The sequence below is a fragment of the Rattus norvegicus genome, chromosome 16 (assembly GCF_036323735.1).
Source record: "Rattus norvegicus strain BN/NHsdMcwi chromosome 16, GRCr8, whole genome shotgun sequence".
Classification (NCBI taxonomy): Eukaryota; Metazoa; Chordata; class Mammalia; order Rodentia; family Muridae; genus Rattus; species Rattus norvegicus.
This window is the reverse complement of record NC_086034.1, coordinates 87,316,200-87,342,619: the sequence shown is the minus strand read 5'-3', so window position 1 is coordinate 87,342,619 and position 26,420 is coordinate 87,316,200. Positions and strand designations below refer to the sequence as shown.

At 44.6% G+C, this 26,420-nt stretch overlaps 1 long non-coding RNA gene across 1 annotated transcript; it reads right to left on the bottom strand.

Annotated features, from left to right (window-relative positions):
• Positions 1–967: 967 nt before the first annotated feature.
• LOC102546303 (uncharacterized) lies at positions 968–8,809 on the bottom strand. The gene is made up of 3 exons (XR_005495131.2): positions 5,116–8,809; positions 4,228–4,294; positions 968–4,114 (listed from the first exon to the last, which is right to left on the bottom strand). It is a non-coding gene; the product is annotated as an uncharacterized LOC102546303 (long non-coding RNA).
• Positions 8,810–26,420: the final 17,611 nt, after the last annotated feature.

Below are 26,420 nucleotides of genomic sequence, written 5' to 3'. Positions count from 1 at the left end.
CTGGGACTTGAACCTGGGTCCTCTGGCTCCTCTGGAAGAACAATCAGTGCTCTTAACCACTGAGCCATCTCTCCAGCCCTGTGAGCAGTCGTTTTGATAAAGTGTTCAGGTTCTGTCTAGAACTCCTCACTGATGCAACCAGAAGCAGGCTGGGAAGAGATTTGAGCACACTTGTCTCTTTAGTCAAAGTGCGTCTCTTTGTAGCCTGGGCCTCCCATCCAGCTTGATTCGGCGTCTCCGTGTTGTCCTCTTTTAATAGCTCCGTATGGAAGCACTAGGGCAACGTGACAAATGGGCTCTGCTCAGACTCCGGCATTTTCTCCCCGGGACCCACTCATTCTCTCTTGTCAGGTTACCGGTCTCATCCCCAACTTCCCCTGCCAATTTATAGCATTTAAACAAAGACATTTTTCATTTACACCTAACTGGCATTGGCACTGGGAATAGCCAAGCCAACAGTAAGAAACTTTTCCTCAAGTAGCTTTTTCTCCGAGGAGCAGAAGCACTGACACAAACTGGGTTAGGAAGTTGCAGAATTCGGTTGCCGGAGTGCATGGCGTTCGATTCGCCCCCTCTCCAGATGCAGTTCGAGCCTGTCTTCAGTTTGCGATCGGCCATCTTCCTTTAGCTTCACCTTGTGAGGTGCTATTCCCCCCCCCCCACTTCTTAAAGTATGGCAGTCTCCAAGGCCTATGATGAAGGATAGTTTTTTTTTTTAAAGATTTATTTATTCATTTAATGTATATGAGCATGCTGTTTCCATGCACACCAGAAGGGGGCATCGGATCCAATTACAAAGGGTTGCCAGCCGCCATGTGGTTGCTGGGAATTGAACTCAGGATCTCAGTAAGAACAGCCAGTACTCCTAACCACCGAGTCATCTTTCCAGCCCACCCCCACACCCCTGTTTTTTTAATGAAGGGTTGTTTTATCTTGATTCCCCCCCCCCCCCAGACGATCTGAGAGACATTTTCTTTGTAGAAACAATTCTAAAATACTCGAACCGAGAGGAGCTCACTGTAGGGCTTGTCTTCACTCAGGCTGCTTGGAGTCACTTTCTCTATTCGTGTGCTCCCTCTCAGTGCAAACTCTGTAGATTTTGGTCCTCAAAATGACATGGTGCTGCAGGCCATGAAGAAAACTTTTCTGGGGAAAGCAACTTAAAAGCTAAGTAAAGCTAGACGCTGCCAGGGATATCATAAGGTGTATCAAGGTTCCCTGACACGTAATGTAATTGGGGAATTTTTGCAGCCAACAGTTTAGACAGGAAGCTAACAAATAAAACCAAATAACCTGCATTGCTCGGCACCCCCTTACCTCCCACAGGCCTCCCTAGCATCTCTGCTCCCTCTATACAAACCAGCATCTCTGCTCCCTCTATACAAACCAGCATCGCTGTTTGGTTCCCAGGCGTCTCCGGGTGATACTGTGACCACGAACAATACCTTCTTCACTGGTGCACACCCAGGTCCCACATTTGCCGTTTGCTTGCAGGAACGGCTTGCTGCTTTGGAGGAAGGAAAGTCATGCAGCCTGGGTAAGGGCAGACAGCCTGAGGCTGTGAGCACCACACACTCATCATTTATAGGCTTAGCAGAGAGCTGTTGGGTCTTAGGACAGTGTTTTAAGAGTTCTCCGTGTATCCTGCTCTCTTCCTGTTGTTGTTAGCTCTTATGGGCAGTGGTTGGTGAAGATAAGGTGTTGGCGTCCTTGCTACCTGGTCATGCTGGCCATCCAACTTAGTGATATCCCACGAGCCTGGCCCCATGATCTGCATCTCCCTGCCACCTCAGTGGCTGCCATGCCTGATCTCCACTGCCTCCACCCTGTCCTGCTAGCTCCACCATGAGGTAAGAGCTCAGTTCCTGTCTTACAGCCTTATTGTGGTTCACGAGTCAGAAAGAAGATCCTGGGTGCCCAGCGTGCCCAGGTATGGAGGGCGCAACAGCGATGCTTTCGAAGATTGTCTCGGAAGAGAGCTCAGAGAGGAAGCTGGGAAGTCCACGGAAAGGATGGTTTTAGGTCGTTGGGCTAACATTACAAAAAAAAATGAAACGATATTGAATCTCTAAATTCAATACGAATGTAGTCAAAATCTCAACATAGTATGTCTTATTTGATTTAGAAATTGTTGCTGTAATTCCAGAAACCACAGAGAAGGACAAATTACTAGAATTCCCAACACATGAGGGAGAAGACAAGGAGTCGTGAGATTAGCCAATGTTGTGACGAAGCACAGAGACCTTGGTTTTCATCGAGGTCTAGTGTCAGAGCATTTAGGATTACGTTGACAATGCCACAAGACTAGGCAAACTGTCCACTGAATAGATGGAAACAAGGTCACCTAGGTCTTCTAGAAAGGTATGGGGACAGACCGTGTCTCACACTAGAGTTGGAAGGAACTGCCGTGCTGCTGATAGCGGCGGTGCTCCAGAGTGTATTGAAGGGACCTGTGGAGAAGCACGCAGGATCGACTCAGACATGGTACAGCCTTGCTGGTGTCCAAAGGTGACTCAGCCAGTCGTGAAGACATGCAAAGCTGTGCTCTCAGAGCTCAGGGGAGGGTGGCAGTGGCTTGTGAGGGATGGAATGAGAAGCCAAGGGATGGAAGGACCTGTGGCTCCCTGCCTTCTCGGGAGTCTAGGCAAGGACAAAAGGAAGGCTCCAGTTGTGAGGAACCGTCCGGCTTCTTCTCCCCCATTCTTGCTTTGATCCTCAGCATGAAGGTAGAATTGGCCTCTGTACAGACAGGTTGGAGGAGGCTAGAGCGGATTTTCTGAAACAGCTCTGGATGGAGAAGGAACTGATGACAAGAACAGCAGAGACGCTCCTCACTGTTGGTTCGCTGTGACTACCGGAAGCTTCCAGGTAATTTTCTCAAGCCAGAGTGGCATCACTAGGAAAAGAGTTCTTCATTAATTCCAGTGTGTCTGAGTGCTTATGGTTTCCTATTTGTGAGACTCATTATTTGTTTGAATTGCCACAGACACATGACCGAATTTGTGTACCTTCTTATCTCTACTTCCCAAGACCAAACACAGAGGGCAGCATTCATGGTTCCAAGGGGCCACTGGCTTCCTGTTTACTGCCATGGTGCCTGCCTGATACTTTCCCACTCAGTCTTGAGAGGTACAATGAGTCTGAGGAAAATACCAGGAACTGGGACTTCAAAACAAGAAGCCAATGACAAGCGAGTTCTCTAAACGATGGGTTTTGGGAAGGTGGGAATGCTCAGCAAATGCTTCAGAGCTGCAGAGATGAGAAGGCAGGTCTCCGGGACTCCCCAGGCCTCGTCTTGAAGAGGACAGACTCATGTCGAGTGAATTGCTTCCTTGCCTCAGGTGACAAGGAGCCGCCTCTGTTACAATGATAGCAAATGTGTGGCCGTACGAGGTCCAACTGGGCTATCAAACCCTCATTAATCTATAACAGAGTTGATGGTTGTCACTAAGTAAAAACCAATCTACCTGCACTTAGAAAGGAATTAGCTTAATACATTGGGTGACCACAGGGCATTTGTCTATCCCACTTCCCCCAAACCTTGTAAGATCAGTGCACAGAGAACATATAGGAGAAGAGCATTCCTGTGGGAACAACCCTGCAAAACACACTAGATCCGAGCCTGTTTCTTTATTTCAACACCAAGCCCTGCCCCTCAATTCCCTTACCATCCCAAGAAGAAGGAAGGGAATTTATTAGGAGAGTCTCAGGCTGTCCATGGGCGAGCAGCAGCATTTTCTCAAGCACTACATGCATCCGAGATTTGTCTCGACATGGTCCATTTATTTTAATTTGGAACTGTCAGTGGCGGAGGGTGGGGGAGAAGTAATTAAATTTTGACTAGCATGGAAAAACATTTGAAGTCTTAAGGCCACAGCACACCCGTGCCAGCCTTACTCCACTTCTTCTGCTTGTCAGATCAAAGTCTTAATCCTGGAAACTTACCCATGCTTACATTAATTACTTCATACGATGATTTTTTTTTTTGCAAATTATGGTCCTCTGCGACTCATGTCATCTTTAGCTTCTACGGGAGGGTAGTCTGTTCACTGAGTCAGTCAGCCTTCGCCTTGGAGAAAGGCTGTTTTCAAAACCGCGTTCTCGTGTTTTTATCCTTAGAAGGAAGGTACACAAGGGTTTTCAATAGGGCACCACATTGTAAAGAGACCAGAGAAGAAGCCTTTTGTCCTCTGCGAAGCTCAGGTTTGACAGAATTGATCCCCTTACCTCTGCTGGCCTGTCCTGCCTTGTCTTCCTGCCTTCTGCTGACTTCTCCCTGCCCCGAATAATTTACCTAAGAAATGGAAAACGTTAGTTTGGGGGCTTTCTGCTCCTTTTTCTTCTTCCCCATCTCCAGTTTCCTGTCAGATCAATATGGCGAATTTTATGTGAATCCGGTAAAAGTTTTTGTCCAGAATTAAAATTAGCATTCGTTAGCACACTGGATAGACAGACAGAAAAATGTCAGAAACAGTTTTTGTGCTATCCTTCGAATATGATGTAAAAAGCACCCCGTATAGTCTGCCAGCCCCAACCCTTCATCAAAACTGCAAAATCAATAAATACAAGTAAAACCACACCCTTCTGTCTGTCACTGAGCCTCTGCCTGGCATCTTACTGTCACCTTATCCTTGACCTGGTAAAGTACAGATGGCAGTTGCTCTGCCTGGCCATCCTAAAGTAGTTTTCTAGTGAGGACTATGCTCACACTTTAGAGTCTGGGGTCCTGGCTTTGGGTCACTGTAGGGCTTCCAGGAGGAGGCAGCTGTCTCAAGGACAGGCAAAACAGGAAGGGGAGTCACAGGGAAGCTCTTTTGAGAGTTGACCCATCACTAGCCAAGCTTGCCCACTCCCTCATAACCAGCTCATGGAGCTGCATACTGAATGCTGAACAAAACGCAAGAACACATCTCTCAACCACGTATGGCTCACTTGGAGAGTCCAGCGGACCTCAGCACAGACTTGACATGAGCATGACTTAAATTTCATACATATTAATAGGCCCCTTCTCACTCAAAACAGTGCCTAGGGCAGAATTGTTATTCATGCAGCCCAAAGAGAATTGTATCACCAAAAATTTCAATAAAATACTTTTATTATAAAAGTAATACAAACCATATCACAGCGAGCGTAGGAAGAAGTGGAAACAGTATCTCGGTTTCATCTCCCTGTGCGTCTTCGCCCGGTCTGTGTTTCTGCCTCTCTCCTTAAGCGCAAACACATGCCAAGCACTTTTATTTATTATTTCTTTTTATCATAAACACATTATATTATTTCTGGTTTGCACAATTCCTCTTAAGTGAATACAACGTAATTTAATTCCTTTGATTCCTTTTTTTTTTACCCCCAAGGGTTTCCCTCCCCCCTTTAATAATTATAAACAATGCTAAAATAAACAGTTTTGGGACTACAGATATTTTTGGTTAGTTTCTTAGGCTAGATTCCCATATATATATATATATATATATATGTATATATATATATATATATATATGTAACAGATCAAAGCTCTGGCTACATCTTCTGCAAAATTAGCTTTTCCTTTTAAAAGGATGCGTCCGTTTTAATGTTAAGAGCAACACATGAAACACAGATCTACCACACTTTGGCTGATGTCTTGTTATTGTCAGTTGAGAAGCCAATTTATCCGTCTCTTAGTGAAAATGCCTCTTTAATCTTTGTGTGGCTGACTGTTCTTGGGCCTGCGCGTTTCGTGTGTAGACTTGCTGGTCGCAGCTCCGCCCCTTGGGATATCCATTCCCGATCTCCTCTTTCCCAGATGTGTTTCATTACTGCCCTCCCTCGATCGCTTTGGGACCGGCTTTTAATCCCCACCTCACACACTTGGTTGTTCTTTTTCCTTACAGCATTTTCTCCACTTAGCCTGTTTACCAGCCCTGGAAGCTTTCTCTCCTTGAATGTTCTCTGTGTCTTATTGTGAACTCCCTCTCCTCATTTACTCCTCAAGTATGTGAGCTCTCTCTGCTATGCCCACCCACCCGAAGCTTCATTCTCTTGCTAGAGGGTTCTGTGTTATTTTCATAGTTTGCATTCAATTCGTGGATGACCAGTAAAAGATGTGGCCTTTTGGACGCTGTTTGGGGGTTTTGGCAGAGTCCTGAGAGAGATTCCAGAAGTACATAAACAGGCATCCCATGAACCAATTGGCATCTGAGGCAACCCTGAGGCTACAGGTGATGAGTGTCCAAAGTAAGGATATAAGACACCTGGCATGCTCAGTACGAAGCCAGTCAGCTCAGCAGAGGCCATTCAGCTTGGCAACTGGCCGGGTCACTTTGCAGAGGCAGATTGGTGAGCTGGTGGGAGACACAGAGGGGTTGTCTGAGGTTCCAGACTGGGCAAGATACACAAGGCAAGCAAACGTTGATGTTTCAAGTATCTAACTATAAAAAGAAGAGAAACAGAGTGGTAAGAATGTACTGTGGGGTTGAGGAAGGGGCAGCAGGAATGTAACTCTTACTGTGTGAGAGCAGAGACCTAGTAGAGGGAGTAAGAGGTTGGACACAGAAGGAAAGAGGCCAGTAGGTGAGCAAGCCTGGTTCATTTGCATGTGCTCATGGCATAGTGAGTAGACTAGTTGCAAACAGAAGATTGACAAATACTTTTTCTTGAGACAGAAACAATGGCTGTGGAAACTGCCCAGGTCCCTGTACGGCTGTGAGTGTTGTTTGTCTGTGCAGAACTCGCTTGTGAATGTGGAGGTTAATATGTGATATCTGAATATACAAAGTGGGGATTTAATCCTCCAAGGAGTCTTCACCCAAACTTGATCTAACTGTGGTGCTCGAACTGACTCACACGGTTGGGGCTGTGCTACCTGAGGAACTACTCACAGGCCACGTGCATGGCACCTTTCACTAAGGAGCCAGGTTCCCCAAACACCATTAACAGATATTTCCACGGTCGTGCGTCTCAGCATCCCACAGCTGGGAACTATTACGGGCTTCACTGTATCAAAGCCGTGTCTCCAGACACGTGCCCACACTTCATGGCTGAAATAGACTTGCTCTCAGTTTGGTTAATTCGCCCAAGTGGGAAGATCGCTCTATTCTTATCCCTACAGCAATGACATAGGCCCTGACCTCACCCCTGCTCTTCAGGACCTTCTAAAGCTGTGTCATGGTCCCTTTAAGCACCTTGTTTATAGTTAAAACACAAGGAACAGGGTAGAGCCATTACGAATCTGTGTAGTAAGTTCAGGGTCCAACAGGTCAGCTAGTCTGTCTACCTGTGACCTTAAGTTCTCCATATGGGAAGAAGCCTAAAATGGAGGTTCTTGCTTACTATGTTTGCCTTGGGCTCTTAAGGAAGAGGGAGGATTTCATTCATACCATGAAAGTCAGTATCTAGGGCCAGTATACTGAATTATGTTGAGTGACCTTTGGTTAATGTTGATTGGCTGGTCTGACAGGCTGAGCAGGTTTGGGCAAGGAAGGGTGGCTTCAGCAGAAAAGATTTTATGAAATGATAAATTTTAGCGAAAAGCGTGAGAGATTTGTTGACATAAGTGTTTCGTAAAACGAATAGACGAAGTATATGCCGCATTTCATTATTCTATTTCCTTATTTCCTGAGCTCAGGAACACTTTCTATTTCTCTCTGCTTGCTTGTAGTTGGACTCTGGGAGATACATGCAGGCTTCAGGTTGGAGTTACAGGGATGCGCTTAGAGAATTGAAGAAGCATTAACATCATGAAGGCGGAGGTCTTCAATAAGGACAACATGCCTACAAAGGCTTGGGTTATCGTGAAACCACAGAATTGCCAAGCGGCATCCGTCTGTAAGCTCTTTTAGAGGTAGTACCTGCACATAGATCAACATTGGCTCCCATGTACAGCTTGAATTGGCTTGTTAAAAATCCACTTGGTGGAGTGATTTGATAACGTGGATTTACGTCCCCGACACATACCTGAAAGTGGTTGTTTCATGCTAAGAGAACACCAGTAAACAGATATGCATAACTGCATCCTGCAAGCCAAACGCACAGCAAGCAGGAAGTTTAGGGCCCAGTAGGGGCCTCAGCAAGATGGATCCTATCTCTGCCTGCGGGTTATGAGTTCATTTGGTGGATCATTGTGATACGGAGCAGAAAGAGTGACTTTGTGTCCTCTGATGAATGGTGTCCCACAGGTTGGGTCCTCAGTCCAAGTTCACTGTGACTTAAAGGGATTCTAAGAAAATTTAAGCTAGGGATGTGCACTGGTTATTTAAGCTAACACAAGGTGTTTTATCATTCTAAACAACTTAAATAATTTTGTTAACTATGTGAAAACACAAAGAAAGATAAAAGACAGAAGTATAATTCTGTAGCACGTATTTACCTCTAGACCCTTGGGCCTTGGTTGCGACCCTTCAGTGCTCTCAGGGCACCAATCAAGAGATGAAAAACACCCACTCATGCCCCAGTTTGTCAACAGCATCTCTCTCTTTACAAGTGAGAAAATCTAGTGGCTGTTATCCGTCTGAAAGTTTTCTATGGTCAGTTTGTTGATGCTTCTTTTTAAAAAAGGTTGTTTTTATTATTTTTGATTGTATGTGTGTTTGGGGGAATGACACATGCTTGTGAGCTTGTTGCCACGTATGTGGGGGAGATGATGTGTGCTTATGAGCACATTGTCTTGTGTGTTGGGGGGAATGGAGGGTGCTTGTGAGCACAGAGTCTCATGTATTGAGGGGGGAGGGGTTTGTGTTTGTAAGCACCGTGCCTTTCCAGTGTTGGATGTCCTGGAACTGGGGTTACCAGTAGTTGTTAGCCACTAGATGTGGGTGTTAGAAACTGAAACCGAGTCTTTTACAAGTGTAGCAAATATTCTAAACAATTGAGCCATTTCTTTAGCCATTATCTTTTTGTTAATTAGAACACATATATAAGTATAAATGATATATATATATATATATATATATATATATATATATATATGAATGAAAAACTTAAATCCAGGCTTGATGGACCATACCTTTAATCCCAGTGCTTAGGAGAGAGACATGGAGATTTCTGAATTCAAAGTCAGTCTACAGAGCAAGATCCAGGACAGCCAAGCTTAGGCAGTGAAGGAGTTGGAAAACAGAAAGCTGGTGATAATGTAGTAGAACAAAGGGGCCATGTTCCAGCCCCAGCAAGCAGCAGAACTCAGCAGTTTTGGCCATGTGGCTCTGGCTTTAGAGTTAGGTCAGGCATTGACCTGGTGCCTTCATTAGAGGTACTGAGTTGACTGATAACTGTAAAGTACAAAGCTGGTACCTAGTACATTGTAAGAATCAGGGATGAAGCCGATGTAGAAGGAAGAGTCAGCTCCATCAGGACCTCTGAATAGGGTGATGGAGTACAGTTTTCCTAGCTCCACATTCCACTGAAACTGCTTATGTCTAATCTCAGGGCTCCAGTAAAATTTGTCTTCTGATGCTATCCCCTGCCTTCCCACACCCAGACAAGGTGGTCTTGAGGCACATCTGGCCATGGTTTTGATGTCAGAACAGCTTGAGCTTTAGTGGCCCATGCTCATTTGGGTACTTCTCCAGATCCCCCAAATCTAAACCAAGTCACTGTAAACTGCTTTCCAAATGTATGTTACCTGCAAGTCCAATGTACGTCTGCAGACTTCCGAGGGGCTTAGTGTTGCTGCAGGCATGAAAACACATGCAAAACATGCCTTGGCCGTTTACTGCAAAGGCAACCTAACGGTGCTGAGTGGAAGTTTGTTTACGGGGTTCAGAAATGAGCCGTAGCAGCAGCACCCCCGGACAGATGGGATCCTCTCACTGATCACCACCTGCTGATTACACGATCCCCTTCTCTTCCCATTTCCGGATGGGCTGCACATAGCCCTCAGTGGTTAAGTTCAAGGAGCACAGCTTACAGCGATGTAAGTGAACTAAGCTGAATTGCAGCGAAAAACAACAGTAAAACTTTTATGAATCCACTTCAGAGAGGAGTCTAGACATCTTCTTTGACTTTATCTACTTAAAATCAGCTCTTTTGAGTCAGCCTACCACACAGAACTTGCTTTCAGGGACGATAGCATCAGCCAACACAGGACAGTCAGCAGGGCATGCTGGTGGCTATGAGGATGCTAGGACATCAAGAGTTTCAGTTGGTGTGACTGTACCTCCTTCATTTCTGGGGCCCCTGTGTCCCAAAGTTCTTTTAAAGCCAGTGAATAGTCCTCTTCAATGGAGACTTGGTCCAGTTTCTCAGGGCTGTGGCCATGTAGATCTTGACAAATCATTGTTGTCCGTAATGTCTTCTGGGACGAGGATGCTTTCAGTATGCATCTTGGAATGCTGTCCACACTCTGCATGTTTGTTTGTTTTTTTTAACTGTTGTAATGTGTGTGTGTGTGTGTGTGTGTGTGTGTGTGTGTGTGTGTTTTAAACTGTTGTGAATATCAGTTATTAAGGGCAGAGCTGTTATAATCAAAAGTGTTCATATTGCAAAGGCATTGAGGAGACTTACTCTAGAAGGCACATCCACTGTTGAGTTAAAAGCGTGCTCTAAAAGAATCTTCAGTGAGTGGATGGGAAGCCCTTTGAGAAGCCAAGCAACAGGGGGTGGGGAAAAGAAAGAAGGAAAGAAAAAGAAACCAAGCAACAGTAACTGCATCAAGCAGGTCGCTGAACCACACAGTCTGCCTTCTATTTAAAGGAGGGGACTGGACCCCACTCTATTCAGCATAGTGCTGAGTCATGCTTCTTCCAGTCCTATGTAACTGCTGTGGTACCCTTTGGTGCAACAAGAGCCTGCCGATTGAATTCCCCCTCATTCGGCTTCTGTAGGCCTTCAAGCTTCTCCTGAGGAGCCGTTCAAGCCTTAGGAAACCCCTTCCAACTGAAGCCACCTTCTCAGGGAGAAACACTGGGGGAGGGGTGGGAATGGAACAATTATTTTCATAAACTGCTTTGCTTCAGGAAGCCGCCTGTTACAGAGAGTCACGTTTCTCTTGTTTACTGGCAGGGGACATTTCTGTTGCGTAGTTCTTTTGTTCTCCCCAAGTGTAATCTCTGTGGCACATGGAGTTCAGACAATGTAGATGACCCTGTCTTCGATGCACACAGTTTTCTGTCAAGATATTGTTGTCCTTCCCTGGGCCCAAGTCCCATTTTAGTGCAAAAGAGAAAAAAAAATAGAAAGGAAAGAAACAATGGAGATAAATTTAGACACTGATGGGAAAAGTCAAACTTCTCACTGTCCACCCTTTGAAGCCACACCCAGCAGCAGGCTGTTTCCTCTGACCTTCCCAGGGATCCCCAGCCAACAGAGTAGCTCCTCTGAGCCAAGGCAGACAGATGATTAACTTAGGACTCACGCCTGCCTTCCATGGTAAGTTTATGTGCCACACATCCCTTCTCTAAAACAACAAAACAAAACAAAAACACAACTCCCCCCACAAGCACACGTACAGGCACACATACTCATATGTACACCTACATATACACAAACACACCACATACACACATATACCCGTGTGCACATACATGCACATGTATACACCAGCACAACACACACTCCCATATGCACACACATGCACATTATATGCCAGCATGCATGTGCATGCACGCGCACACACACACACATGCACACACACACACACGCACACATACCACATTTGCCCATATGCACACCTACACATGCACACACACATACCACATAAACATATATGTCCATATGCACACACATGCACATGTATACATCAGCACATACAATGCACACACACAGACACTCACACACACACACATGCCCATATGTACACACACACACTCATATAGACACACATACCCATATACACACACATGCACACACACGCACACACACCACATTTGCCCATATGCACACCTACACACACACATGTACACACACACACCACATACACACATATGTCCATATGCACACACATGCACATGTATACACCAGCACATACAATGCACATACACACACACACTCATACACACAATGCCCATATGTACACACACACACACACACACACACACACACACACACACATACACACACACAGCAGAACAGTTGCAGCTAGCCTAAAGTTAATCTCCCTGGATTTGATTCTCATCAACTGCTTTCCCTTCGCAGGGAAAGTCTTTCTGACTCCATTATTCTGGGCCCCCCATGGTCTGTGAAGGTCTTTATCAATGTCCTTCAGTCATTCTCCTTCAGAGCCAACAGCTTCCTCCAGCTCCATCCCAGCCATTTGTGTACTCTCTGCTCCCCCTAATTCTAGACAATGTAAATTGACCCAGTGGTGTGGAGAGGCATTTATCAACATCTAAGGTGGGTAACAGAGTCTGAAAGTATCTAAATGCTGCTCTATTTGTGTCAGGATCTGTGTGTGTCTGCTGCAGTGGCCCAGATAATAAGTGCAATCTCTTTGTGGGCTGTCTTGTTAATGAACTGTGAAACTAGATGGATACAATCCAAAACACATAGCACTATGTCACCAGGAAATAATGCAGGCTCGAGGTCCTCTGCTGTGCCCCTGGCAGGTCTCCTGGTTTGTCATCACTGTCTCCTGGTTTTCAGTGTCTTCCGTGATTATAAACATACTGAGTAGGAGTTATAGCTTATGAATATATGACATTAGCATAAGCACATTTTGCAGTTTTTCCATGCAAATGTAAGAAACTCATGACATTTCTGTGCATGCAAATTGGACATAGTTATTTGGACATGCGTATGTACCAATACACTTTACTTATCCAGTTAAGTGGATACAACAACCTGAGGGCTGTTTTCTAAGCCTGCAAGCCCTCCCCTTAGCTTCCGTTCCTGATGCGGGAGGATTTCCCTGCAGTATTTCTTTCCTTAAACATCCCCTTCTCAAACAGAAGAAAGAGAACATGGCAGAGGCAAGAAAAGCAAGCAACACTTAGGAGCACACTGTTGAAGATGTAACTTGGGAGACAGGGCTGAGAATGGGCAACCTTGCCACTTATTCCCAAAGAAAAATACAGCTGGCTAATGGCCAACAAGCCCACAGTGACCGTGTATAAAACGGTTTAACGGGGAGACATGGAAACATGAAAAGACACAGTCATTTATATGAAACTTCTATAATCTCATGAAGTACAAACAACTTTGCAGTCCTTACAAAAAATAACAGAACCCCACCAAAATCCATCCTAGACATGTTTTTCAATAAAACAGGGTACTTTCACTTGACAGGTATATTACACACACACACACACACACACACACACACACACACACACACACACAGAGAGAGAGAGAGAGAGAGAGAGAGAGAGAGAGAGAGAGAGAGAGAGAGAACACCAGACTTTTGACTTCTGAATTTCTCTATAGCTTTCTCCTCCATGCACCTTGTATTATGTGCTAACTCAGCATCATCTTGCCAGGATGGCTCAGAGCTATCTTAATAGTGGTGCCTGGCATCTAGAATGTGTCCAACATCTCCAGCCCCAACACCAACCCTTCTTCCTTTCACCCTGTCATTTTTATCTCTTAGGGTTCTTATCGGCCCCTTTAGTTACTGCCATGCTGTTTGCTGCCAGCTGTTTGCAAACTGGGAGTAATGATGCTACATGAGAGCAGACGAACCTGTGCTGTGTGTCTGGTTTAGGGAATATGACATAGAGGAGCTTCAGTGTAGGCGAGGGGTGTTTGCAACCCAATTAGACTATTAAGGTGTTAGGGAGGTGGTGGTGAACTCTACTGAATGGGTTATTGCGCACTCCTTCGGTATGCTGTACCTTCTTACTACTGTGACTTCTAGGTAAGCGCCATCCTCACAATTACTAGTAAAAACTTCCTCCTCCTCCTCCTTCTCCTCCTCCTCCTCCTCCTTCTCCTCCTCCTTCTCCTTCTCCTCCTCCTCCTTCTCCTCCTCCTCCTCCTTCTCCTCCTCCTCCTTCTCCTCCTCCTTCTCCTCCTCCTCCTCCTCCTTGTCGTCTTCTTCTTCTTCTTCTTCTTCTTCTTCTTCTTCTTCTTCTTCTTCTTCTTCTTCTTCTTCTTCTTCTTCTTCTTCTTCTTCCTCCTCCTTCTTCTTCTTTCTCCTCCTCCTCCTTGTCTTCTACTTCTTCTTCTTCTTCTTCTTCTTCTTCTTCTTCTTCTTCTTCTTCTTCTTCTTCTTCTTCCTCCTTCTTCTTCTTTCTCCTCCTCCTCCTTGTCTTCTACTTCTTCTTCTTCTTCTTCTTCTTCTTCTTCTTCTTCTTCTTCTTCTTCTTCTTCTTCTTCTTCTTCTTCTTCTTCTTCTCCTCCTCCTCCTCCTCCTCCTCCTCCTCCTCCTCCTCCTCCTTCTTCTTCTTCTTTCTCCTTCTTCTTCTTTCTCCTTCTCCTTCTCCTCCTCCTCATCGTCTTCTTCTTCTTCTCCTCCTCCTCCTTGTCGTCGTCTTCTTCTTCTTCTTCTTCTTCTTCTTCTTCTTCTTCTTCTTCTTCTTCTTCTTCTTCTTCTTTTCTTCTTCTTCTTTTTCTTCTTCTTCTTTTCTTCTTCTTCTTCCTCCTCCTCCTCCTCTCCCCCCTCCTCCTTCTTTCCCAAACTTCTCTTAGTCACAGACTGCCATAGTTACTGGAGGAGATGGAGCTGTGTGAGAAAGTGGACACGATATTGTGGGGCAGGATTTCTCATGGTGGGAATGGGTAGTATCTTATACTGCCTGCCTCTTGATGGAGGACGGCCCCATGCATTGTAGGCTGCTTAGAAGCACCCTAACCTCTATGTATCGATGCCCGGAAAATGCACACGTGTGACTCATATACCTCCTCCAGACTTTGCCTGGTCTTCCTCAAGCCTGAGAAGTTCCCACTTCAGTTCTTGTGGCAGCAACAGTAATGTCTTCTCAGTTCCACTTTACCTCAGTGTGACAAATCGGATGGCATCTTCATCCTGCATGGGCCTTCCTGAGGTCTCCACAGCACCATACCCCGATGTCACTCCACTCACAGGTCCAGCACCTCCTCCTCCTTACTGCCTCACTTTGTAGCACGAATTCCCTCCTGACCAGTTCGCACTGGTCAACTGCTTTGTGTTTGTCCTCACTCACTAGAATTTAAAATCCAGTGGAGCTAAGAGTTGGGTTTGCTCATTGATGTGTTCTATCCAGACAAGTCTTGTCTGTGAGTGATGTCAGGGATCTGCCCTGTTACAGGCAAGTCCAGAATCGAGAACAGTTCGCTGGGGAGAAGCAGATGGGAGGACTCCTCTCAGGGCCATGGCAGACTGACCACAAATCCTTTGCTCTTCCTTCATTTGTGATTATTTAATGCTACAGATTCTTCCCACCATGGAAGGGTTATAAAAAAGTGATAGCTCTCATATGCAAGTTGAATAGGTCCTTGGAACTTAATTTTCCTTTCCCGTGGAAAAGGACATTGTGAGGCTATTGTTCCCCTTCCCTTTGCTAAGGAGCTATCAAAATGCCAAGGAAGTGAAGCTAGGAGTTCAACCAATGGCTTTGTGCCTGACTCAAAGTCAAGGTTCTTTTTTTTTTTCCTTAATTTAAAATATGTAAAATCAATTTGTCTCTTTTCTTCTTTTTTTCTTACTGAGATAGTTCCTCGGATATAAACTGGGACGCGAGCTAGACTAAAATGTGCCAGAAATACCCATGCTGAGCAGCACTGGATATACGTCCTGGCTGAGGAAGGATTCTGTACTCACAAGCAACTCTGGGGCTTCCCAGAAATGAGTGGTTGCAGGCAGACTATGATGCGTCATGTGAACAGGTGTCTGATGGAGGGTCTTCAAGCAGTGATCATCCTTGTGTCAGTCTCGTTATGTTGAAGGGAATGTGTCTTTGTGTTCAGGGTCAGTATCTATAAACCAGACAACCTGGGCTCAAGTACAGCTCCACTCTCACTGGCTGGCACCTCGAGGAGCATCCCTCACCGTGGCTCAGCCTCAGTCCATAGACACACGTTACTTGTGGACATGTTATGTTAAATGTGGAGTTGTTTGGTTGATTAAATGAGAACGCTCACAGGAAGTCACGGGATGGCTTCTGGCTCTCAGAAGCCTCCCACGCCTGCTGGTCTTGTGTGACTGCAGTGTTATCCCTCTTCCAATGTAAGGAAACACTGAGAACACTGGCACGGGAGGCTTCCTGGTTTCGCTGGACTCAATTCTGGTGCAGTCTAGGCAGGAAAATTGAAAAAAAGGAACTGTGGAAGAATAACTTGTTTTCTCATTTATATAATACTTAGGACATTCATTTGCATAAATATTTATGGTGGAAATTTGGGAAAATCATAAAGGAAAAAAGTTATAAATCTTCAGCTTGTGTGTGTGTGTGTGTGTGTGTGTGTGTGTGTGTACACGTGCGCACGCAGAGGAAAGGGGGATCTATGCTTACCTCCTTTGAAACAAACTAATTTCATTATGTTTTAATAAGAATTAGCTATTCTTGTGAAGCCAGCGTACACACGCTCATACAAAAGAATGTAAGATCGAGTGTTCTGCCCCACTGTTTCCAGACAACACCTTCAGCATATTAAACTTCTTTTCAGAAAATTTCTCACATAAGATTTTGGAATCCGTTCTAAAATCTAATTTCATATTCTGAAAAATTTAATTATAAAAGAAATTAAAAACTTGAAGTGGGCAACATACATATAGAAACTGATGTAGAATGACTCCATAGATGAAATAAACCTCTTCCTTTCCCATGTGTTTGTATATGTATTTCTGCCTTGTCTGCCTGTCTGTCTTTCTGTGTGTGTGTCTGTCTGTCTGTGTATCTGTTTGTGTCTGTGTGTGTCTGTGTGTATCTGTGTGTCTGCGTGTGTCTTGTCTCTCTGTGTGTGTATCTATCTATCTATCTATCTATCTATCTATCTATCTATCTATCTATCATCTATGTCTGTGTGTGTGTCTGTCTGTCTCTCTGTGTATCTGTTTGTGTCTGTGTGTCTGCGTGTGTCTTGTCTCTCTGTGTGTATCTATCTATCTATCTATCTATCTATCTATCTATCTATCTATCTATGTCTGTGTGTGTGTGTCTGTGTGTGTGTATCTGTGTATGTGTGTGTATCTGTGTGTCTGTGTGTCTGTGTGTCTATCTATCTATCTATGTCTGTGTGTGTGTGTCTGTGTCTGTGTGTATCTGTGTATGTGTGTGTCTGTGTGTGTATCTGTGTGTCTGTGTGTGTATGTATGTATGTATGTATCTATCTATCTATCTATGTCTGTGTGTGTGTCTGTCTGTCTATCTGTCTGTGTCTGTATCTGTGTATGTGTATCTGTGTGTCTGTCTCTATGTATCTGTCTGTCTGTCTATCTATCTATCTATCTATCTATCTATCTATCTATCTATCTGTGTGAGTGTGTGTGTGTGTGTGTGTGTGTGTGTGTGTGTGTGTGTGTATGTGTGCAGCTAGGAAAGGATCCCAGGACTTTGCCCATACCAGGCAGGGACTCTATCACTGAGATTTATACCAGTCCTCGAAATCAACCTTTTGTAAAGCAGTGAGAACTTGTTCTTGGAACCAGTTGTGTGATTTTTCAGTGTTTAAGTCTCAAGGCTCAGCTTTCCTATGAGAGAAATGGGATCATAACACATACGGATCAAAGCAGTAAGTGCACCAGTCACAAAACTGTATCCTGAGAGCCTTGGTCTGGATTAGCTTTTTATTTATTTTTTAACCATCCTTCTCTACCTGGGGCTCTGAGAAAGCCTACTCAGCTTACAGTTTGTTAGCTGAGAGAATCTTTCCTCCCATCCTCTTGCCTTGCTGTTCCAAGTCTTAGAGGGAATCTTGGGAAAGCATTTCCAAATATGTGGTTGACTCTAACTTTAGGAGTAGCTCAAAAAAATAAATCCTACCCACCTGATGCATATATAACACCAAGGGGTCTGTAGCTCAAGGCAGGGAGGACCAGGGAGGTTGATGATCAGTTCCAATCTCTGGGGAATGAAGATGCAGGACTGATGTCACTATTACAACCACTGGCCTGAAGCCCAGCTGAGCTTCCTGCTGACCATTCTGAGTCACCCAGCCCCGAGCCTACCCTTCATGGAATTTTCTACTTTGGAGTCTCTGATTTGAAAATTAAGACTCTTGCTAACAAAATGTTCAGAAACAACAGCTGTAAACAATATCGTTGTTATAAAGAGTTTCAGAAACTTGAAAGCATTTCTTATGGTCTCTGTTTAATAATGCTCCGAGATATTGCCTCTCTCTGTATCCTCAGATGATGATCCAATATGCTGTCTATCTCGAGTACTTTATAGATCCCTCTGGTGCGCCCTTTTTATTTTAATATATATATACAATATATACATATATATGTATATGTATATGTATGTATGTGTGTGTGTGTGTGTGTGTGTGTGTGTGTGTTTTCAACTGTTTCATAAAGAAGGACTTTAACTCTACCTGGTATTGCCAACATTAAATACAGGTCACTCTTGCTTTTCTTTCTTCATCCACCATGATGGACGCTAACAGACTCGTGAGGCACTGGTTGCTAAAAGAAGTCCTATGTCTGAGGGACACATTCTTGATTTAACAGTCAGGGGGAAAATATGAGGGTATCCTTTGCCCATGACAAAGTTAGTGCTTCCTTCCACAAGCATTCAAAAGTACTCGGCAAATTTGCCATTTGAGTAGATTTGACTCATTGCATTGTTGTTTGACTCACTGCATTGTTGTTGGGTGGAGTTGTGAGTATTCACTGTGCCCTTCCGAAGCTATGCAGTGTTTTCTACGTTTCCTATAGTGAACATTCACGAATGTTGGTGAACAATGCAATTCTACAAAGATCTGATTTCTCAAATGATTCAACCATGCCTACATTAGTTAAAGTTATATCCCTGGGCCACGTTCTGCATAACATGAAGGTTCTTTGCATGAGTAAGGTTTTATATATATATATATATATATATATATATATATATATATATATTTGATAGATTAGAAATGACTCAAGGTCAGGCATGGAGTCTTCCATTGTTGAGTTCTCCCTGTCTAAAATGATACTCAACTATTGCCAGTGAGCCACTCGACTGACAATAGAGAGAAAATGAGCAGAGACTAATAAGTGATACTTCCCCTTCCCCATCAAATTTACAGTTCACTGTTACATATCAAATTTATGAAGTCCACTCTGACCAAGCTCTTATTGGATTGTTAATGTGGCAGTACTGATGTAAGAAAAGTTTTACGTGAAAAAGAAGCAACTTCCCCTTGATTAAACCCAAATATAAACAGTTCCGGCGTTTTGCGCCCTTAACACAGGCAATTTTCCTCCTGTGCTACTGCTGGATACCACTTGGACGTGGGCATGTATGATAGAACTGATTCAGTGCCAAACGCCACAACTATCTCCAGAAGTTCTTGCCCCTTGAGGGTCCGGCTTGCTGTGGAAATCCCTCCAAAAATCAAGCAACATCCGTGATCTTAAGCTCATCGTCTGTAATAGGTTTCTGTTAAAATGAAAATATGATGTCAATGACAGAATTGAGGGCCTCAGACTTGATGCACAGAACAGCCATCCATGAGAATGTAAAACCCCAAACACCTTGTTACGCTGGTCAAAGGGGTGGGGGGGCTTGGGAATAGAAAGGAGACAATTAGGCAGCGGTGACTGGAGTATCTTGGAAGCCAGGCATCAATCCAGGACTTCAGCAGGATGAGTTAGGAATTCCTTAAGTGATTTTCTGGGTGAGGGGCATCCCGATTCTTTTCAGGCTTGAAAGTGTTTGCAAATATGTCTTCCTTGTAACTGAGGCTCTCACACCATTAGAGGTGTTTTGTCAGGACTGGTCCACAGTGCACAGTGTACGTGGTCAGCAATCTTCAGCCCAAGGCATGCACGAGGTTAATAGAAGCACTGAGAAGTCCCTGAGGCCCATGGCCTCTCTCTGTCTGGCAAGAGAACAGTAGTACATGCCCTTTGCCTCACGCACAAGGACAATCCTCCCTTGGAGAATGGGAGGTGAGCCAATATGCTAATACGAAGTGAGCAGCAGTATTATGAGTACTCCCTGAGTAATTAGGTAAGGTGATACGAGCAAATTGGAACCTCAGATGAACTCCCAAGGAAAGATGTTCACAGGCCGAGTGAAGCTGAAGTCTGTGGGAGCACCCTTAGAGTATGAAATGTGCATGGGGGGGGGTGGGAGCACCCTTAGAGTGTGAAGTGTGCACGGGGGGTGGGGGGTGGGAGCACCCTTAGAGTATGAAGTGTGCACGGTGGGTGGGGGGTGGGAGCACCCTTAGAGTATGAAGTGTACAGGGGGGGTGGGGTTGGGGTGACGAAAAGAAGAGTGATTCCTAATGATAAACCATGAGGGGGTGAGATTGGTGCCAGAGGGGTGGGTGTAGATATCTGCCCACCCTGGGAGAACACCATGGGTAAATAACAGGACTCGAATAAAGTAGGTTATTTTGAAATACACCAACACACATCTGGTTATAGGACACCCATTCAAAGGCATGACTCTCTGTTGTAAACGGGACCATGTAAGGAGGATTATCTGAGTGGACAGAGGAGATTCCCACAGACATCCTACATGGGCATTTTGTGGAGCTATCAAAACTCTGTTGTTCTTACCTTGTGTCCATCTTCAAAAGTCAGCGTTTCAGCTCTTTCTGAAGAAGCCTGGGCACACTGCCTCACCAGTGAGCAGGTCCCGGTCCAAGGAGCTAGATATCACTCTTACTAGGGAAGAGCACTGTTTACTAAAATGAACAGTCTTTCGATGCCAAAGGAAATCTAATTGTAATCAGAAACTGAGAATGGGCTGAAGTCATCGGGGCTGTCCACTCCAGATTTGGCATCCCTTGCACACTCCCAGGCTTCTTAACTACGTTACACTTACAAAAGGGAAAGGCTGTGTTGCTTCCAGAGTTTGTTTTAAATACTGGCCCAGTGAGCCACTGATGCAACAGACAGCACTGGCGTCTACGGTGGTTCCTGTAGTCCTTGGGAACACAGAGATGCAGGGAAGGAGGAAGGCTTTATTGATGTGGCTCGGTAAAGACAGAATGCACTTAGCTGAATTTTGAAATCACAGGAGAAGCTGGTCAAACTACCAGGGAGGCCCTGCTGTGGTCAATGTGGTGTGCCAGGGATGTGGAGAGAGGCTAGCACAGTGGGTAAAGCCACCTACTGCCAAGCCGGTCCCCCGGTGCTCCATTCCTGGGACTCACTTGGTAGCAGAAAAGCCAATTCTTATACCACAAGCTTTTGTTTCACTGCCCCTCATGCCATGCTAGATGGCATGCATGTACCCCACCCCATACATAAAAGAACACATTTAATTTAAAACAGCATAATCCTTTCTCTGTAGTCTCAAAAGGTATCTCTGTGTTGACCTAAGAATTTAATTGAAGGGGCTAGAGAAATGGCTCAGTGGTCACCAGCACTGGCTGCCATTTCAGAGGACCCAGATTTGGTCCCCAGCATCCTCACAGTGGCTCAGATCACCTGTAACTCCATTCCTGGGGCATCCAGCCTCTATGGGTCCTGCATGTATGCAATACACAGGCATGCATGCAGGCGAAATGCTCAAACATGTAACATTTAAAACATAATAAAAAAATCCACATGTAAAACTCGATGCAAAGATTAAATGCTTATTCAATAAAGTTGGTCTTTAAATGTGTCATTTAATTTAACCCTTGGGACAAGATCTAAAGTTAAGTTTGCCTCATTTTGTGAGTCTGCAACTGAGGCTCTTCTATTCGTGTCTTTGGCCCCAGGGTCTGACTCAGAACCAGGGAGTTATGGGTGCAAGATGCAGCTCAGGTTCTCTGCCACCCATAGCCATGCCCTTTCCCATCGGCTCCCTGATTGGTGTCCCTGTGAAAAGAGGCAGAGAAAGGATCCACTCCATAATCATCATCATCATCATCATCATCATCATCATCATCATCATCACCACCACCACCACCACCACCACCACCACCACCACCATCACCACCACCACCACCATCACCACCACCACCATCATCATCACCACCATCATCATTATCATCGATGTCATCATCGTTGTTGTAATTGTCAATGTCGCCATCATGATGTACCTCTCCTCGGTTTTTCTGGGCCCCAGGTCTCCGCACAGCACTGATTTGCTCTCCTCTGTTTGCTTCTGTTGAGCTCCTCATAAGCAGTGGAAACACTGCTTTGAACCCTACAGCACAGTGTGAGTTATCTTGGCTGAAGAATGAATACCTAAATTAAAGAGCCCCTTCTGGTTTGGAGGGACAAAGAACATAACATACAGAGAGTAAGGACTAACCTGGTGGGATGGTATCCATAATCCCTGCAGTTGGAAGGCAGAGACAAGAAGATCAGAAGTTCAAGACCATCTTTGGCTACACAGGACCTTGTTTTAAATAATGAAACATGAGAGTAAAGAAAAAAACGTCTTTCCATTTCCAATATGTATAGAAGAAAGCGTTTTTCAGAGGTGAGAGCAGTGGTTCTCAACCTGTGGGTTGCAATCCCTTGGGAGGGGATCAAAACATCCTTTCATGGGGGGGTGGCGAATATCAGATATCCTGCACATCAGATATTTACATTACATTTCATAAGGGTGACAAAACTAGTTATGGGTAGAGATGAAATAGTTTAAGAGTTGGGGTCACCACAACATGACTAAATGTATTTTTTAAAGGATTTCAGCATTAGGAAGGTTGAGAATCACTGGTTTAGAGAACAGTCCTGGGATATCTGATTTGTTTTAAAAAATTTGGGTTTGCTGTTGTTGCTCTGTTTTGTTTCCTGCCGAAAAGAACTGATTTCTGTTAAATGGAAAATGATAGTGAAAATTGTTTTTCTCCACTTTTGAAAGTATGATGTTCAGTTGGTCTCTGCCCAGTGGATTTATCAAGTCACTCAGTAGCAATGACTTTTCTCTCACAGGCTGGCTCTTTTTTTTTCTTTCTTTCTTCTTTTAATGAGAAAAAGTTAGGCAATACAACGAATTGAATAGAAGTCACAGGGTAGGACTGTACCCCCACACTCCAATTTATTTATTTCTTTTAATTCCATTTAGCAGAAAGTCAAGCACCCCATTTTGGCATGCAATTCCTCTAAATAAAAAAAAAGAAAAGGAAAAACAAAAGAGCCGAATGCTTTGAAGACTAATGGGCTGGCCGGGGCATCTCACTGTAACATCATAGTAAGGTTTATATATGGAGTCCGTTTTCCTCCTTGGCACTGATTCATGAGTGCTAGAAGCAGGCTACTATAAAACAAACCCTTTGCCTCAGAGCGACATGGCTGAGCTGTCTCATGCTGCAGCTTTGTGGTATTGAGTTAGTTAGGATAGAGAGGAAACTATTATTCCACCAGAGGCTCAGAGGGGAAAATTAAAGTCACCAGAGCTGGCAAAGCTGGGCCTTTTCTTTGAACACAGGAACCATGCTTTAATTCATCATGACCCCTCTTGGAGGGTAGCAGAGAGAGGACACGCTTGGGCTCTTCCTGTACCAAAGGAGTCATTTATAAGGTCTCTTCTCACCCTCCAGAAATAGGAGAGCCTTGCTTTTGGCAGAGGGAGGTGAAAGGAACGTGCAAAATAGGGTGGAGGATCTAGAATGGAGGTCTTCAAAACTGTTCTAAAATGCAGTGGGAAACAGATCCAAAAACACCCAGGGCACTCGAGGAAGCGAACAGAGGTCGGAGGTCAGGGAGCCAGGGTGGCACTGGGTCAGGGTGCTTGGCGAAAAGGAAGCAGCTCTATTTCCTTCTGAGGGTCACCTCTGACTCCTCGTGCTGGAGGTGCGGACCACTGCCTCTGGCCTTGATCAAGCATTGTCATCCTCTAGTACACTGGTGCCTGGTAGAGATAGTCACTCGGGGAATATGGGTTATTTCCCCCAATGAGGGTCTTTCTGTATCGTCTCCTAAAGTTTATAGGCAATGACCTACATTGTGATAAAGAGAACAAAGTATGTCCTACCTAATTGGGAAGCACCCTCACCCTGGGTGACGCTGTCCCCATCTTTGTAAGGATCATGTTCTATAGAGGGATATTTAATCCAAAGAAAGATTTTCCTCAAAGTTAATTACAGCAGAGTTAAAACTGAATAAACACCAAAATACTGTCTTTAGAAACACTCCAGGAGTGCTATCTTATGCATATTGAAAAAAAAAAAAAACCAGCCAGGAAACTCTACAACCACAGACAAACATTTTCTAGAGCCTCGATCCTTGGATATTTTTAAAGTAAGCATTAATTTTGTAATCCTGTGAAACGCTCCAGAATTTCAGCCGAGAGCTACTTGCTGTCACCCAGGTAGTAGAACCACAGAGAGGCATTAAGGATCCAATACAGCACATGAGCGTTATTGCCAGAGATCATTCAGCATCAGGTCCCAGCCATGGTGCCTGAGATCAGCCTCTGTGCAGTCGCACAGCACTTCCTTTGGGGGTGACCTAATATAGGGAACAATAAAGAACAAATAAATGGATTTCCGACTGGGCTGTCTCCATTGTGTATGTCTTTATGAGGCATTGAAAACTGGGAAGTGTCTTGACAAAGGGCTGTTCTGGCCTCCAGGACTGAAGGCTCTTTCTCACTATTCTTTGTTGTTCCTCAGATAAGTTCATAGATTGTTTTCCCCATACAACCGAGGCGCTGACTAAGCTCCGGTGGCCACCCCTGAACAGGGCACTAATGGTTAGACTGGCCAGTGGAGAGACCCTTTGGAAATGCCCATTTGTTGTCATAGAATGGACTGGTTCAAGGGACATCTGTGGTTGGTCAAGAAGACTAAAACTGGGGAAGAAGGGACTTGGGGCAAGATGTGGACTTTATATAGTCACCAGAGTGTGCAGAGTAAGAGCTTGGAGTTGAAGTCTAGCTCAGTCATGGGGCATTGGTCTAATATGTGTCAAGGACTGGGTTCTATCCCTCAGGAGAGAGAGAAGGAGACAAATTGAGTCAGTGAGAGACAGAGAGTAAGAGAGTCTAGAGTGAATCCTTATTTTTGTTCTGTAACCGGAGAATGTTTGGAAACTAAGAGGAAGGAGGGGCTTAGACAGCTCACTCACAATGCTTCCTGGGGACTTAGTAGGAGAAGAGGATCCATCCAGCTTAGAAGAGGTACATCTGATCCACCCTGCCAGACAGACACCGGGGCCACCCTGTGGGCTGCCCTGGAACTAAAATGAAACACAGAGACATTCATGGGCTCCATAAATATTTACTATGAGCAGAGCATTGTGAAAGAGGCAGATGTGTTTAAGACACACTCCCACACATTAAGGTTACATCACCGCCAGATTTAAGCACACACAAGGTCTAAATGACTTCATCACAGAAAGGCCATTGTCTTGGATCCTATTATATTACATGACTCTTTTCTTGAACATTTTCTGCCTGGCACCCTGGCTCTGCCTTTGTTTTCCTCTTCTAGACCTGGGACACACTTGGCCAAGAAGCCATTGTGCATTCTTGTGAAGGGCACCTTCACGGCATGGCTCTCTAAGATGAGGGTGTCTCCCTGCTGAGGCTGTGACCCCTCTGGATGTCCCAAGAGTGGTCAGAGCGATTGTGTGGAGACTTTTGCTGACCAAGCTATTTTCGCTTTCCTTGTTTTATGTAATTCCTAAGCGTCACTCCTCAAGACTAGATTCCATCACTCTTCAATTACTCAACTCATACAATTCCCAGGCATAACCATGGACTAGAAATTCACTAAGTAAGAATGTCTAGACAAGCAGCCGAGTTAGGGGAAAAGGGTCCGAAGACTGGTAACAGAGTCAGAGTCAGAGCCCCTCCATTGTTAGTAGTCCCACCGCAATGGGGCTGTAAAGTTAATAAATACATCATGCTCCTCCTCCTGCTGCTGCTAATGACAACGACAATGATGACGATGGTGCTGCTGCTGAAGAATTCTAAACTGAGCTAGGTGGTGGTGATGCATACCTTTATCCGGTCCCAGCATTCAGGAGGCAGAATCAGTTTAGTTTCTGTGATTCCAAGGGCAGCTTGGTCACCCTGTAATTCTGCAAGGGCATCTGAGGTTTACTGACAACTTATTTCATTGTTCTGTAATTTCATCTTCCCAGATGACTCTGCAACTCAGCTAAACCTGACCAGCTCTAGCTTCCACATAAACTGTACTTTCGGGTTTAGACCTTCCCTGATATTTACTTTCTGGTTTAGACCTTCATTGATACTTTGTTGTTTTTATAATGGTATGCAGTTGATACTTTGTTACTTTCTGGTTTAGATCTTCATTGATACTTTGTTACTTTCTGGTTTAGATCTTCATTGATACTTTGTTACTTTCTGGTTTAGAGCTTTGTTGTTACTTTGTTGTTTTTATAATGGTATGGGGTTGATACTTTGTTACTTTCTGGTTTAGACCTTCGTTGATACTTTGTTGTTTTTATAGTGGAATGCAGTTGATACTTACTTTTTGGTTTAGATCTTCGTTGCTACTTTGTTGTTTTTATAATGGTATGCATCCTACATGAT